This window comes from Bufo gargarizans, chromosome 1, assembly GCF_014858855.1.
Source record: "Bufo gargarizans isolate SCDJY-AF-19 chromosome 1, ASM1485885v1, whole genome shotgun sequence".
Lineage (NCBI taxonomy): Eukaryota > Metazoa > Chordata > Amphibia > Anura > Bufonidae > Bufo > Bufo gargarizans.
Window position 1 is genome coordinate 76,273,566 of NC_058080.1, and position 17,758 is coordinate 76,291,323.

The following is a 17,758-nucleotide window of genomic DNA, read 5'->3' on the forward strand; positions in this document are numbered from 1 at the left end:
ATTGCGTCATGTCATTGATCAAGCCATCGAGGAGCAGGAGCTGGAAGATCAGAAAGTTGCAATGCTGAATGAATTCCCAGGGGGAGCTACTCCATCTGAGACAAGTCAGCAGGAGTCTGAAGAGGAGTCAGAGGAGGATGGTGGCTGGGGGAAGGAGGAGCAAGAAGAGCAGGCTTTTAGGGGGACTTCAAACTTTTTGGGGATCCCCTATGTTGTCAGTGGCTGGTGGGAGGAGACCAAGGATGACATTCTCCTGGGAGATGAGGAGGAGCCATGGCACTCCACCGCTTTCAATTTAGTGTAAATAGAGGCATTCATGCTGTTTGAAGAGGGACCCCCGTATAAAAAGCATAAAGGGCAAGGACCAGTACTTGGTGGCAACATACTTAGACCCCTGGTACAAACACAAAATGGTGGACATGTTACCAGCATCACAGAGGGCTATCAGAATGCAGCATTTCCAGGACTTGCTGCAAGAGATGCTGCATTCTGCTGTTGCTGGCGCTGGCAGAGGAATTTCCACCCACAGCGAAACAGGTGCGGGTACCAATCCTACCGCGCTTGCAATAAGCGGGCGGTTTGAAGATGTGTTGGTCACTTCAGATATGAGATCATTCTTGCAGCCAACCCATCGACAGCTGCCCTCCGGATCAAGCCTCAGTGAACGCCTAGACCAACAGGTGTCCGACTACATTGGGTTAACGGCCTATGTGGACACTCAGAGATGCGAGGAACCCGGCCCTGGACTACTGGGTGTGCAGGCTTGACGTCTGGCCAGAGCTGGCACAATTTGCCATGGAACTCTTGGCTTGCCCCTCGTCGAGTGTCCTGTCCGAAAGGACGTTTAGCGCAGCAAGGGGGATCGTGACCGATAAGTGCACTCGACTAGCTCACGACAGTGTGGGCTACCTCACATTTCTAAAAATGAATGAGGCATGGATCTCAGAGGAATTCAACACCTGTGAGGACCACGTGTAATTGAATTTCCTCATGCCAGCCCACACACATCCACCACCACCCAGAACAAAGAATGGTCCTTGTCTTATGTATATACAGCTGCATAAAAGGCCTAATCTATCAGGTAAATGCCTATTTTTTGGGGCCTCTACTCCAGTTGCCTACAGTAAAATTTGTGTCCAGTGACCGCCTAATGTACATCCAGCCACATAATCACAGGTTCTTTTCTGGCAGGTGAATGACAAATTTTTGGGGCCTGTACTCCAGTGGCCTCCATTAAAATTTTTATCCGGTGACCGCCTAAGGGTACTTTCACACTAGCGGCAGGACGGATCTGACAGGCTGTTCACCCTGTCGGATCCGTCGTGCCACTATTTTGCCGTGCTGCCGGACTGCAGCTCCGTCCCCATTGACTATAATGCAGACGGGGGGGAACACCGGCGCAGTACGGCAGTGCGCGGTGAGAGGCGGCCCAACTAAGAAGTCGGACATGCAGTACTTTTAGTCCTGCCGTGCTGTGTTGGAGCTCCGCCCCCATCCCCATAATAGTCCATGGGGACAGAGCAGCAGTCCAGCGGCATGGCGAAATAACGGCAGGATGGATCCGACAGGGTGAACAGCCTGTCGGATCCGTCCTGCCGCTAGTGTGAAAGTAGCCTAATGTACCTCCAGCCACATCGTCACAAGTTCTTTTCTGTCAGGTGAATGCCTTTTTTGGGGGGCCTGTACTGGCTTACAGTAACATTTTTAGCTAGTGACCGCCTAATGTGCCTCCTGCCACATCATCACAAGTTCTTTTCTGTCAGGTGAATGCCTAATTTTTGGGGCCTGTACTGGCCTACAGTAAAATTTTTAGCCAGTGATGGCATAATGTACCTCCAGCCACATCATCACAAGTTCTTTTCTGTCAGGTTAATGCCAAATTTTTGGGGCATGTACTTGCCTACACTAAAATTTGTATCCAGTGACCACCTAATATACCTCCAGCCACATGGCCACATCATCACAAGTTCTTTTCTGTTAGATGAATGCCTAATTTTTGGTGCCTGTACTGGCCTACACTAAAATTTTTAGCCAGTGACCACCTAATGTACCTCCAGCCACATAATCACTAATTATTTTCTGTCAGGTGAATGCCTAATTTTTGGGGCCTGTACTGCCATGGCCTAAAATAAAATTTCTATAGGCTCCAGCATTGCACATTTTTTAAGAGTTTCCCTTTAAGTCGCATAAAAATGGCCCCTGATTAAAATACATACAAGTCAATGGGGTCAGCGGCGAACGCGTGGTTCGCGAACATTTGATCGCGAACGCGCGTTCAAATTTGCGAATCGTCCCGGCCGATGGTTGTCCATCACTACAAGGAAGCTATACATGACTAATCGTGTGCATTCACTCACTGTTGTCTATGAGGAGGCTATCTCATATGCTGTATAGTCCCAGTCTAAAAAGATAGCCTTACAATAAAAAGATCACAAGTCATCATCATTGGTTGCTTATCTGCTTATAATAGTACCAAAAATAAGTATTTGAATGTCCCAAGGATTTCTTCATACCTTGGGAGGAGTGTGTTGGTTTTGTAAGGCAATATCTACAGTTTTGTTGATTGGTGGGTTCATTTGCTTAGATGGTAGTCATCTGCTATTTCGAGCCATTAAGGCAGAGAAAGACCTTTACTCCTTTGAGGTAGGATTGTCTTACTACTTATGGATGGTTGCCATAAATGAATTGTGCATTTGGCTGCTCTGACTTAATACACACTACACATAAGAGGCTATAGGTTTACAAATTAACAGGGAGCATTAAGTATTCCTTGATGTGCCTGACTCGCATCCACACAATACAAATCTCAAATCTTACTTGCGTTAAGTACAATGAAATGCAGAAAGTATTGCCATAGAGATATAGTGCAGTTTGTATAGGAGTGATTGTTCTCAAATCTCAATGTATTAACTATAAAAAAAAAGGTCCCCGTCTACAGGAATTGTTTCCTATAGACCGAGTCCAGTTTCAGGTCCCTAATTTCACTCACTGTTAATACAGATTTTATTATTGATTTGTATTGTTCATTTATAAATATTATTAGTATATTTATCATGACCAGTTGATCAAAAATCTAGCCAGCAACATAAGGCAAGAATATTAATTAGAGATGAGCGATTCGAAGCTGATGAAAATTCGATTTGTGCGCAAAGCCAAATTTCCTTGTGATTCGTGGTAATCGCATGTTTTCCTAAAATGGTTGCTGCACGTGTGAGGACATGGAGAAAGGAACTCTGGGAAGGTGGAATCACATATAATGTCATGCATGCAGCCAATCAGCATCCAGCCAGCCCTACAATGTCGCAGCCCTATAAATAGTGGCAGCCATCTTAGATTCTTCCATTTACCAGTGTACTTAGTGAAGGGAGAGACAACTGCAGGCGCTAGGGACAGTGATAGAAAAAACATCATTGTGTTAAAAAAACGATTTACAAGTGCAGGGAAAGATTATTCAAGGTGTAGGGAAAGGATAGGGAGGAATTATTCCACAGCATTTCTGTTGAAAAGGGTTCAGTAGGGGAGGTTACAGCCTGGGTAATAGGAACATTCCTATTACACCTTGCAGCACTGACTGGGGATCCAAATTGCCATTATACAGCTCTGTAATTCCAGCAAACCGTTCTTATTAGGGCGCAAGTTCTGTTTGATACAGGCATTAACAAAGTTTATTACAAGGAAATATTTAAACGTCTTATTTGCCCCTGTGTGGTGCAGTTATATGTTCTAAAGCATTTTTTGCCTTGTATTAGTGGGAAAAAAGGGCTTATTAGCCGTCGTGTGGTGAAGTGCGAAAATTACAGCCCTTTTTGTTGTGTATTAGTGTCAAAAGTAAAATATATTTGCCGTTCAGCGGTGCATTTATCTGTTTTAAAGCCCTTTTTGCCGTGTATTAGTGGAAAAAGAAAAAATATATTTGCCACTGAGAGGTGCAGTTATCGGTTTTAAAACCATTTTTTGCGTGTATTATTGGAAAAAGGAAAAGAAAAAATTTGCCTAATTGCCCTTGTGCAGTGCAGTGCTATACTCTAAAGCCCAGTTTGCCGTGTATTAGTGGCAAAATAAAAATATATTCGCCATCCAGCATTGCACTTATTTGTTAAAAAGCCTGTTGTGTTCTGTAAAAGTTTTAAAAAGCTAGGTCCTAATTGTCATTCTGCGGTGCAGTGCTATACTCTAAAGCCCAGTTTGCCGTGTATTAGTGGTGAAAGAAAAATATATTCGCCGTTCAGCGTTGCACTTATCTGTTGAAAAGCCTTTTGTGTTGTGTAAAAATAGAAAAATAAATAGAGCCTAATTGCCCTTGTGGGGTGCAGTGATATATTCTACAGCCCTGTTTGCTGTTTTTTAGTGGCAAAATAAAAATATATTCGCCGTCCAGCATTTTTGGGGAAAATTGATGAGTGATTGTAGACTACCATGTTCTGTCTAAACCGAAATTATATGTTGAAAAGCCTTTAGTGTAGCCTTTAGTGTGACTCCGTTTACCCAGCCAAAAAACAGGTGCAGAACAGCCTGAGAGTGATGAGAGGGGTCGCACATGGCTTGCATACACTACATGCCTCTAACATAATTCTTGGATCTCTACATGAAAATAATGAATTTGCTGTAAATCGCGAAAGAGGCATAGTTCGAGACATTGACTTCACAAGAGATATAGAGCAGTTGAGTTCAGCCACCTCTATTTGCTTCCCTCTGTTTACTGCTCCTGAATTAAAATTGGGGCAACCAGCTTTCCTCTGATGTGTATGCCTACAGAGTTCTTTTGTTATGGCTTTGCATAGGGAGCAAGACTGTTACACACAATTCTGATGGAACTCCTGATCTTAAGAAACTGGACTTGGACTCCAAAGCAGAGGCTCTCCTGTCATGTCTTGTGTGAATATTTTCAACTTACTAAAGCTGCTTGATTTAACCCCTTAAGGACCAGCGCCATACATGTACGGTGGGCTGATCGGGCGGGTGCAGGAGCTGCGCCCGCCCGATCAGCACAGGGGTCCGGCAGTCACTGATAACATGAATATTTTCAACTTACTGAAGCTGCTTGATTTAATTGTGAATAGATGTTAAAGGCAAAGTCTGCTGGTGTAGTGTCATCAGCATCTTCATTATGTTTGCTGCTGGACCCACAACGACGTAATTCGGTCCATACAGCAAAAGAAGGTCTACAATCACCAATCAATTTTCTAGAAAAAAACCTGTTTCATATAAAAAGTTTCAACAATGGAAGGATAATGGAATTCGCTTCACTCGGTTATAGTTCTGCCCGATCAGAGGAAGGGCAAAATAATCAGTGACCTCAATACAAACTTACTGCTGACACCCTATCCACTCTGTCGGGGGGGCTCTACTTGTATAAGCGTTTAATAGAACAGGTTCTGTATACATCTATGTGGAATCAGCTGATGACGGTGTAAAAGGAGTGCACTTCTTCTTGACGCTAACATCCACCTGTAAATCTGAGTTCATACTTGAATTTGGTGAGTTTTGGCCCCGTGACTGCCCAAATAAGTGAAGTGTGCAGTGATTGTAAGAGCGACGCCTGTCATCTGCATGTCATACTGACTCACAGTATTATTTCACTACCAAAGCAGACTCCCTATGCGTGTTACTGCAAGGTGCAGTGTTTTACACCACTATAAAGGCTCTCTGCAGCCAGGAAATAGCAGGGTTTTTTTAACGTAATTTATTCGGATTGAACTGGATTTTTCCCAAAAAATTCTGTGAACCGGCGGATTGAATTTTTGAAAAAATCACTCCTCTCTAATATTAATATGATTATTTATTTTCTTATCTATTCAGGGGCATAACTATAGGGGGCAACTGGGGCAGCTAGGAGTACCAAGAAGCCACTTTGTTTGAACCAGGGTATTTAGATAGGATCAAGTGAAGATCATGACCCCTGGATTATTTTTTTTATTTCACAATAAATAAATAAAAACTGTTAATATTTTATTGATATGAAATAATGAATGGTGTACAAAGCTTTTGTTTGTTTCATTAAGAAATTTAGTGAAATAAATAATCCAGAGGGACATAATCTCTGCTTAATCTTTTATAAACAAGTTGAGGGCACTGAAATAACTACTGCTCAATATCTGTTCATATAGCTCCAATATGGTAGGAGCCCAGGCTTGACTGCTATCTCTGCACCACAAATGCTAGGTCCCTAGTTTCTCACTTCCCCATATTCAGAAACTTCTATTGCCAGTTTCAATGTTTCGATTTATTTTTAATATAGTGCAGGGACAGGGATATTGAGCGTTTTTTGTAACACATTATATTAGGGAAATGTGTATGTACTCTATCTCTGCCATGTCCCTTCCTAACTGACTTGCTGCCAGTGCTAATGACTGACAACTCTGTACGTGTTCTCTCTTATTTACTGAGTGCAGAGATGAGAGTGGAGACTGAGCGTGACTGCCAGTGCTTAGAGCTGACAGTAAGTATAGAGTAACTTAGCACATAGATTGTCAGCACTGAACACTGCAGTCCTAGTTCTCTCTCTATCTTGCCAGTGTGCAGGGCCGGCGCTATAATAAGGCAGACCGAGCAGCTGGGCGCAGAGACGGGGGGCGGAAAAATGAAACTTGAAAAAAATAAATAAATAAAAAAAAGACCCCGTATTTTTCGACCCCTGGGTCTTATGGGGAAAATACTAATGAAGCGCTTCATTAGTCCTGGAGGACCAGGAAGCGGTGAAGGATCTGTACTCACCACTACCTGGTCCTCCGGGGTGGCTGATGGATGGGCGCTGATGGCTGACATGGGGGTCTGATCTGAGGCATTGGGAGTCTGATCTGAGGTCTAATTAACATTGGGGGTCTGATTGCTGGTCTGACCTGAGGTGCAATGGAAAATATTTTTTTCTTATTATCCTCCTCTAAAACCTAGGTGCATCTTATGGGCCAGTGCGTCTTAGAGGGCGAAAAATACGGTCCTCAAACCAGCGATTGTCTGAAGCACAGAGAAGATAATAGGACTACACAGAGGACAAGACAGCTGATGCAGAGAGGACCAGGGTCAGGTGAGCTGCGAGGGGTTGGGGGGTTGCCAAAATGCAGCTTCGCTTGTCTTGGCAAAAATCCTTGCACCAGCCCTGCTAGTGTGTCTCTTAGGGCTGGGGAGATAGGGAGAGGAGCCAGGCTGTGCTATGTTATTTTACATTTACTGTCAGCTCTGAATGCTGTAGCCCTGCTTAACTAAGAGAGGACATGTACATGTCTCATAGGCAGGAAAACAGCAGTGATAGGGCACATAGTGAGGTATGGGTCTGGGTAGTGAGCTAGTAGGCATGCAGAGAAGCCTTCCTCTTTATCTACATATAGTCTTTAGTTGTTAGTAGAACACTGAAGAAGGACTCTCTTCAGCAGTGCTCAGCAAGAGGGCTACTAAGAAGTCTCTTTACACCTTTTTTTTCTGGTAAAAAGGTTATTCCTCACCAAACATGGATCCACACAGTAGGTTATAAGTGTATGATTGCCAGCGACTCCACTTCAGTAGTAAATGTGTATCATTGGATAGCCCCATTGACTAAAATGATGATTTTGGCAGACTCAACTCACAATCTAATAATCTACTGAGTATGAGTAAAGGTATTACTTTCCTGACAGCAGACAAGGATTTGATCTGTTGTTCCCACAAGAGATATACTATGCTTAGTCCTTTAAAGTGAATGTATTCATATGTGCCTGCATTGCTGGGAAAAATGAAAATGTAATATATGCAAATTAGCCTCTAGGAGCAACGGGTGTTCCTGTTACTCCTAGGGACTGAGGCCTCTCTGCAACTGCTGCACCCCCTGCACTTTGATTGACAGGGTCAGGCAGTGTAAACATTATCACACCTGGCCCTGTCAATCAAAATGCAGAGGGTGCAGCAGTGGCAAAGAGAGCTGGGCCATCTAGGAGTGATGATAATGCCCCCGTTGCTCCTGGGGGCCCATTTGCATATATTTAAACATAATTTAAAGACGGGACCAACACAGATGCCTTCAGCTTCCAAGTGCTCATGTAACAGGTCAGCCAGTTACATAGATACAAATCTTCTGACGGATGCCCTTTAAACTGACATAAAGCAGGGAAGACTCATACTGAAAATTAATTTTTGATGAGAGATGAATTTATCCATTGTCCTGGCATTCACCGACCAATGAGAAGAGCAGAATTTGATGGTTTAGAGAGAGTAAACATCTCATTTAATGATCTATTCTTGAAAGATTGAGACCACATATAGAGATTTTCTATAGAACACTATTGTATTGGATGCTCCACGCATGCTCTAGTCTGAGTATGAGCAGGTATGGGCTGGGTATGTCTTAGATGCTGTTATCACTGGCAAGACATCTTCCTAGGTATGGTTGCCCTTAGAATTAACAGTAATGCGATGTTGTCATCTCGAGCTGATGTAAACTATATGCTCGAATTGAGATTTTGGAAGCACAGAAAATATTCTCAGAGAGAATACACTGACGCGTAAAGTGATATACTGCTCAGCTCGTGCATTATACTTAAATCACCTAGAGTTATTATCATATAGTGTGCCCCGCTATTATAGAGGAAAGCAGACTACCGAATAATTTTATAGCACTACTGAAGGCTACACAGAGAGCATCACTTAGTCCCCTGCTGCTGAAATAGATCCATAGAGCTGAATAAAACTGTAGGCCATAAATAAATCAGCCTGTAAATAATTCACCTCACTTCATTTCAATAACCAGCTGAAGATTTCATATGCATATTATTGTCCCTGATATACATCCCTGAATATTTCACCCAAATAGTAACTTGAAAACCAGCCAACGATTTTGATATTTTTTTTTTATATAATTGCTGTGCAATTTGCTTACGTAGGTTCCATATTCTATGGGGGAATCTTTCTGACCATTACTAACTAGTGTGGAAAGAGGAATCTGTTATTCCAAAGGACCTGCAATCTGTATCATTTCATAAAGACAGAGTTGTCTTTCTTTCTCATATGTATATTTCTAATTATGCTTTCATTTCATATTACGTTGCATTATAGAATGAGCAGAGGTATGGCTGAAAGGGGTGTAGAGGTAGCAGCCTCGTGCCTGATGATTCAAAGGCTGCTCTGACATAAAAGAAGACAGCACAATTAGAACTGGAACATGGTAAGTAGGGACCATGTTATAGATTTGGGATAGGGGCTGAACAGTTTCAAATTATGTCTCTAAGCCAATGCAATAATTGACTTTAATTACTTTATTCGGTGCACTCCCAGTACAGATATGGTTGAATCCATTGGAAATATTTCACAGAGTTAAATGGGCTGTCTGGTTTTTGAAAATACATTTTAAAATACCCTATAAGGACATTTTGAGTTGATACAAGAAGGATCTAGAACAGAAAACAGCTATAAAAAGTCCATGTATCACTATCTTTCTCTCTGGAGGAGCCAACACCTCCAGAGATTTAAGACTGCCCATTGATTTCAATGAGCAAGATGTAATCCTTCATTTTTCCTGTGGTGGTGCTGCAGGTGAATTGAACACTTGCTGCTGGGTTTCTCTATTGTTAAGGGCAGTGTGACAACCCTTGATCAGATTTAGCGATGGGCGAAGTTAGGAAACATTTGATTAAGGCTGCTTTGGCGAATGTCACATAGAAATTTGATTTGCGATGAATTACTTAATCACAAAGCGCATTCCTTTGCATGTAGAGGGCGCAATGATGGGGAACGGTGCTTCCCCCGTTATTGAACCCCTCAGATGCCTGCGCTCATTGCTGATCGCTGCATCTGATTCTACAAATGTGGGTTTTCACGGGTTCATCCAGTAAAAAAAACAAAAAAAACATACTTATCTTATCCATTTGCTGGTGAAGAGGCTGCTGCAGCCATATTGGTTGAAATCACTGCACAGTGACATGATGACACCATCACAGTGGCCGGGCCATCATCACTGATGACGTCACCACACCCAGCAAGCACACGGGAGTGGTGACATCACATGTCACCCCACACAAGATTTCACTCGGTATCTTCAATCAAGATGGCCGCGGCAGCCTCTCTGTGAGCAAATAGGTGAGGTAAGTATGTACTTGGACAAGGAAATTCGGATTCGCAGCAAGTCACATTTTTCCTGAAATGCAGATCGAAGTCAATTCATTTGACTTCGATTCACTTACCACTAATTAAATAATTGGACTGAACATTAATGATTAATGAGATTAAACATGTATGACCAGCACTAGTGTTGGTCGAGCACTAAAGTGCTTGTGTGCTCAAGTAGAACACTTCCCAATGCTTGGGTGCTCTACAGAACACCCAAGCACAATGGAAGTCAATGGGAGAACCCGAGCATTAAACCAGGCACCTCCTGCTCTCAAGAGGGGAGGGTGTCAGGACTCTAGTTTTGCTTAGGAGTCCTCTGCTCTGACTCCATATATAGCTATGTCTATATATGGAGTCAGTGCTTGGGGACACCCCAGTGTATTTAAATCTAATTTAGCCTCTGTTTCTGAAAAGTTTCTTTTTTGAACTCACAACCTTCTACATTACAGCCACGAAGCTTAACCACTACACTATAGAGCTGAATGGAAGAAAGAATGGAAGAAAGAATGAGAATGAGAATGAAATAAATAAATAAATATTAGACTTCTGCTGTATAGGAATACTTTTTTTTTTCAAGTAAATGGCCATGCAGGTCTATAGTGTAGTGGTTATTCTTCTGGGCTGTAATGTCGAAGGTTGTGAGTTTAAATCCCGTCAGAAACTTTTCAGAAATAGATGCTAAATTAGATTTAAACACATATATAAGTTTTTAGCCATAATATATTTATATATATATATATATATATATATATATATATGTAAATATATTGTGGATAAAACATCAGTAGTAGTTTCTCACATATTATGCATTCATATATATCAGAAGTACAATTTTATCTATATATATATTTTTATTATTATTGTTATTTTTTAGTAATTATACATTTTCTACAATTACAAAAAAAATATAAAATATATGAATCTATTTCTGAAAAGTTTCTGACAGGATTCAAGCTCACAATCTTCTACATTACAGCCCAGAATGTTAACCACTACACTATAGAGCTGCATGGCCAGTTACTTAAAAAAAAAAAAAAAAAGACTTCTGCTGTATAGGAATACTTACTAGTAGTTATATATATATATATATATATATATATATTTTTTTTTTTTTTAAGTAACTGGCTATGCAGTCTATAGTGCAGTGGTTAACATTCTTTGCTGTAATGTAGAAGGTTGTGAGTCTGAATCCCGCCAGAAATATTTCAGAAATAGAGGCTAAATCATGATTTAAATACACTGACTCGAACACACGCGATATTCGGACGAACACTGCGATGTGCCGAGCATAGCGATGCTTGAGCCGAACTGGTGTGAAGGAAGAGAATGGCAGAGAAGGAAGGGGGCGCAAACAGTGCTTGCCAGTCAGCTGGGTGAAGGAGTTACATACACTGTGCAACAGCAAAATGGTAGTATTTTTTTATTAAGTCAGAAAGTTGCTTAATTTAGCATTTATGAAGCAAATTAATATAAAAAGTATTCAATGCACAGATGTCCATAGCCTTTAAAGTCCAAGCGCATTGCAGGTACCTAGGCAACAGATAATTTCCCTTGGGATTTGATCTTTACAGGTCTTCTGCAGGAAAGCTCTACATTGAGTTGAGATCAGAGATGCATTGAAATATAAAAATCTTTTACAAAGAACTTTCATTTCATCTTTGGTTGCTAACCCTTTAACATCAACAAAAGTCATGGAATACAAACTGCATGTATTTGATAAAGTAAGAGATAGATATGACATTTACTGTATCATCTGCTTCATTTTCAAACGTTCTCTGCATCCAAGTCAAATATATACAATTCGTGAAAGCCATGGATCATTTTTGTTTATATACAGTATAAGAGTCAATTTCAAGGCCAAATACACATAGAGGCAGACAATGCATCTACTATATGACTCTTGGAAAGAAGGATCCTAACCCTGGTTATTCCCATCCACTAGAGGCATAACTTGAATTTCCTAGGCCCAATTGTAAAATCTGTTACCAGGTCCCTCAACTACAATGCATCAGCTATAATTCATATTGAAGCGTAGAGCATTGGGAGAACAAAAAGATGTTTAAAAAAACGCATAAGTGAGCATATATATAATATAAGGAAGAAATCAGAGGGACACCCATTATCCAGACATTTCAAGGAAAAACATAATGGAAGAATAGAGGGATCATCATTTGTAGGGCTGGAAATAGTAAAAAAAAGAAGTAAGAGGAGGAGATTATATCAAAAATGTATCCAGAAAAGAAACACATTGGATATTTAATATGGACACCTTAATGCCCAGAGGCTTAAATGCCGAAGTTGAGCTGTTTGGCTTTGAATGAGAAATAATTAGCAGCACTGGATGGGTTAATACAGGGGTGCAATGTCTATTTTAGAGGAGCTACAGCAGTATCCCACTGATTCCCTGACGAAGAGCGACGTAATTCACTCGAAACGCGTTGGTGATATTGTGGGACTAGCGGCAATCCGTAGCTCTAAAGTGGTGACGTCGCCCGCTCAGTTGTGAGTACGAGCAAATAATTTTTGGGGGAATTCTGCCACTGGCCGGGGCAGACTCCAGGACTAATAGCTCACCTGAGACATTGATCCCCTGCACAGAAGGCACTCCATGCATCAGCGCCTACAACCGCGTGTATAACACGCCGGACCACCGAAACTTCCAGTGCAGCGATCTCAGTGCCCAGATTAAGGTAGGCTTGAGTGACACAGGATAAATTGCGGTGTTTCGTAGTTGTGGTTAGTAGTAAAGGGGTTTGGTGTGAGGTGAGTTGAGCGCAGTGTCTTTGGTATTATAACTCATATTGGTGTCTTCTTATGGGGCAGATGGACATCTGAACCTTCTCAGGCACCACAGAATGAGTGCAATGGCTATTTTTCACCTGGTATAGTTACACCCGTGTCATTGGTCTTACTGCTGGTTGGTGAGAACCTGTAAAGGCACTATCCTCAGCATTGCAAGCAAACACCAGGTCCTTCTGTCCCAGGTGGCAATACCCAACACCATAATAGGGGACTCTTTTTGAACTTTGCTATAAGGCACTCTCTCCGATGGCCAACAGGGGAGTAATGATCAGAGTCACAGGGTGTGCAATTGTGACAGGGCCTGGATGGTGTAGGGGGCCTGCACAACTGTGCAGCACATCTCTAACAAGCTATGAGTGGCAATAAGACTAGCTTCTACAGAGCTGTACATGAAAACAAGGAGGCTTTTAAGCTGGTGATAATGGGTGTCCAGTATGCTTGCTAATTGTTAACTGTGAACTCCATTAAGTAGATGCCTGGATGTCTCTTTTACTGACTGTCTGTAAAAGCCCCACCCATCACTTCCTGTAGAGATGACTGGGTACTGGGTGATCTGCCTGTATACATATACTGTATATGTTCCAGTACTGTGACTTCTGCCCCTCCCCTTTTTCCAATCTTCTTTCCTCTGCCCCCTCCACATATTCCCTTTCATTTTTTCTACCTCCTCTCTTTACTAATGCTCCCGTCCACTGTTGTTCTAGGTTGAGGAGGGTGGTGGTGGGGGTCACTGTCCAGACATCCAGATATCTGCACAAAACATAAGCCTATGTGTAATGCGTTTGCAATGCACGTATGTGTGTTTATAATGTTAATGCATATGTTATGTGTGTGTGTGTAATATCTATATGTACACTGCCTGTCCCAAAAAAAAAGTTGCCACCTGGATTTAACTAAGCAACTAGTTATGAGCCTCCTATTTGATAATAAGGCATTAATTTTTCAGTTGGCAATAAGTTATTTAACCCCAACTGGTGCAATGAGTTGCTTCTCATTTCTTAAACAACCATGTCGAAAGACACATCTCGTGGTCATGGAAAAGATGTTAGTCTGTTTGAGAAGGGTCAAATCATTGGCATGCATCAAGCAGAGAAAACATCTAAGGAGATTGCAGAAACTACTAAAATTGGGTTAAGAACTGTCCAACGCATTATTAAAAACTGGAGGGATAGTGGGGACGAAATGTGGTGGGAAAAAAATCCTGAATGATCGTGATCGGCGATCACTTAAACGTTTGGAGAAATCAAATAGAAGAAAAACAACAGTAGAACTCAGGGCTATGTTTAATAGTGAAAGTAAGAGCATTTCCACACGCACACACGCACAATGTGAAGGGAACTCAAGGGATTGAGACTGAACAGCTGTGTAGCCATAAGACAACCACTAATCAGTGAGGCAAACCAGAAAAAAAGGCTTCAATTTGCTAGGGAGCATAAAGATTTGACTCTGGAGCAATGGAAGACGGTCATGTGGTCTGATGAGTACAGATTTACCCTGTTCCAGAGTGATGGGCGCATCAGGGTAAGAAGAGAGGCAGATGAAGTGATGCACCCATCATGCCTAGTGCCTACTGTACTAGCCTGTGGGGGCAGTGCTATGATCTGGGGTTGCTGCAGTTGGTCAGGTCTATGTTCAGCATTAGTATGTGCTCCAAGAATGCGGTCAGCTGACTACCTGAACATACTGAATGACCAGGTTATTCCATCAATGGATTTGTTCTTCCCTGATGGCACTGGCATATTCCAAGATGACAATGACAGGATTCATCGGGCTCAAACTGTGAAAGAGTGGTTCAGGGAGCATGTGACATCATTGTCACACATGGATTGGCCACCACAGAGTTCCAGACCTTAACCCCATTGAGAATCTTTGGGATGTGCTGGAGAAGGCTTTGCGCAGGAGTCAGACTCTACCATCATCAATGCAAGATCTTGGTGAAAAATGTATGCAACACTGGATGGAAATAAATCTTGTGACATTGCAGAAGCTTATCGAAACAATGCCACAGCAAATGCGTGCCGGAATCAAAGCTAAAGGCTTTTTTTTGTGGCGCTTTTTTGTTTGGACAGGACAGTGTATGTATAATTTGAATGCATGTGTGTGTAATACATATATACTGTAGGTGCATCTCAATAAATTAGAATATCATTGAAAACATAATGTATTTCAGAAATTCAATTGAAAAAGTGAAAATCATACATTATATAGATTCATTACATACAGAGTGATCTATTTCAAGTGATCTGATCAAAGGACTTTGAACAATCCAGTCCCTTTTCTCCTTTGCCCATGTAAGATGCTTCTGACATTGTCTCTGGTAGTGATGGCCAGTTTTCAGTGTTCGTCGACGAACACATGCGATCTGCCATCTTTATTCCCAAGCCCAGCGATGCAGACGTAAGTCCTTAACTCTGCCTGCGCCGCGAGCCGCTCTGACACACATGCGGTCACTGGGAGCAGGCAGTTCCGAGAACAGCCTGATGAAGGCTGTTCTCGGAACTGCCTGCTCCTGGTAACTGCATGTGTTTCAGAGCGGCTCGCGGCGCAGGTAAGGACTTACGTCTGCATCGCTGGGCTTGGGAATAAAGATGGCAGATCGCATGTGTTCGTCAGCGAACACTGCGAACTGGCCATCACAGGTCTCTTGGTCATGAGTGGCTTGACTCAAAAAATGCAAAAATTGTAGCCTATGTCCTGGATATGTCTGTGTGTGGTTACTCTTGAAGCAATGACTACAAAGTACAATGGTTGCATAATGAAAGCGAGAGAGATTTTCAGGGATATTTCGATTTGGGCATGGATCAGATGACTGATTTGGCCGAACTGGACCCAAATCAAATTTCCCAAAAATTTACTTATCACTATTAAATTATCCATCAGAAATGTGTATGTTGCATCTCTTTTTTGCAGTTTTATTTCTACAAAAAATGGAAATGTCTGTCATAATGTAACACTGTACTGTGGCTTCCAAATAAGTTTTTCAGAGACAGCACACCAATGTAGCTTTATATTCAACCTTTATTTACCAGTGGTATATTCTCAATATATTCTTATGACATTTATTGCTATGTGCAACGTTACGGGCCCATTTGGTGCCCTTTGTCAAGTTCTGGATAGCCGGTCTGCGTGTTTCCACGGCGTGACCGGCTATCCAGAGCTTGACAAAGGGCACCGAATGGGCCCGAAACGTTGCACATAGTAATAAATGTCATAAGAATATATTGAGAATATACCACTGGTAAATAAAGGTTGAATATAAAGCTACATTGGTGTGCTGTCTCTGAAAAACTTATTTGAAAGCTACTATTTCACTCCGCGGGTGGAAGGAGGCTATCAGGAGACGAGCACCCACAAAAGCCATTTAATTAGATGTGTGCTGAGGTCTCACTACGATTAGTAACACTGTACTGTGAACCTAGCCTTCTGTTAAACCAGCAGCACTACTACCAGAATCCAACAGATACATGCGAAGTACCTTATTATAAGTCAATAAGGTCTATTGACATGAGTAACTACCTGTTGGAAAACAGATCTGTCACTTCTGTCATGGTTTGATAATGGAAGTCATGAGGCTAGTGTGAACAGAGCTACTGAATTTTAATATTTTTTCCAGAAATTAGTTCTATCCTATAAATTTTTGATGTACTGTATATGTTTAATCTAAACTATAAAATGAATAAAATTTTTGTAACATGAATCTGCATCATATGCAGAAAATCCTGAAATCTGGACCAAAACTGCATAAAAGCAAAAGCACTATTTTTGTATTTAGTAATTTGCCTTTGATGCTTCTTTTATGTGCTTTTTAGTGCAGATTTTCTGTTTATGTTAACAACCCCATTGAAGTCTGTGAGGAAAACCACTCTACATAAGGGCTCATTCACATGACAGTATGAACGAGTCCGCATCTGTTCTGCAATTTGGGGTGAAAGTGTCCAGACCCATTCACTTTAATGGGGCCGCAAAAGATGCGGACAGCACACCATGTGCTGTCTGCATCCGCAAAAAATATAGAGCATTTTCTATTCTTGTCCACAATCATGAACAAGAATAGGCATTTCTATGATAATAGCAGAACACACATGGGCCGGTGCACGTACGTCAAGTACAGTCGTGTGAATGCGCCCTAAGGTGCACAAACAACTGACATGTTGCAGATTTCAAAATCCACACAGCAGGTCAATTTCCGAATGGAAGGAAAAAGCATAGTGTACTTGAGATTTGTCAAATCTCATTCACTTTGCAGGTACTGTATTAGACCTCTTTCACACGATCGTGTGCCCCCCGTGGCCTTATTGCGGGCCGCATACGGCGGGTTCGCAATACACGAGCCACGGCTGTGTGCATTCCACGTCACAAATGCGGACCCATTCACTTGAATGAGTCCGCAAATCCGGGGATGCCGTGCAGAACGGAGTGGAATCACGGAATGGAAGCACTACAGAGTGCTTTTGTGGGGTTCCGTTCCCTTCTTCTGTTCCGCAAAAAGATAGAATCAAGTGAATGGGGTCGCGATCCGCATGCGGCTGGCCCACGGACAGTGCCCGTGCATTGCGGACCGCAATTTGTGGTCCACAGCACGAGCACGGGCAGCACACATTCGTGTGCAAGAGGCCTAAGGCTGTAGTATTTCTGCATGAAAATTCATGCAGAAAAATGTGCGCCATCCACAACGTGAGCAGGTACCCTAATAGTCCCCAATAGAACTATTACTATTGGGTGCCAGATTAATAAACATTCCCTCTCTTGTACTACATTTACTAGTTAACATTGTTGTTTTACATTTTTTTAGATTTTGAGGGGGAAGGAAAACCTTTCTGTCTTCTAGTTTAGCTGATATACATACAATAATAACTGAAAAGACAGTGACAGCATGTTGCAGAAT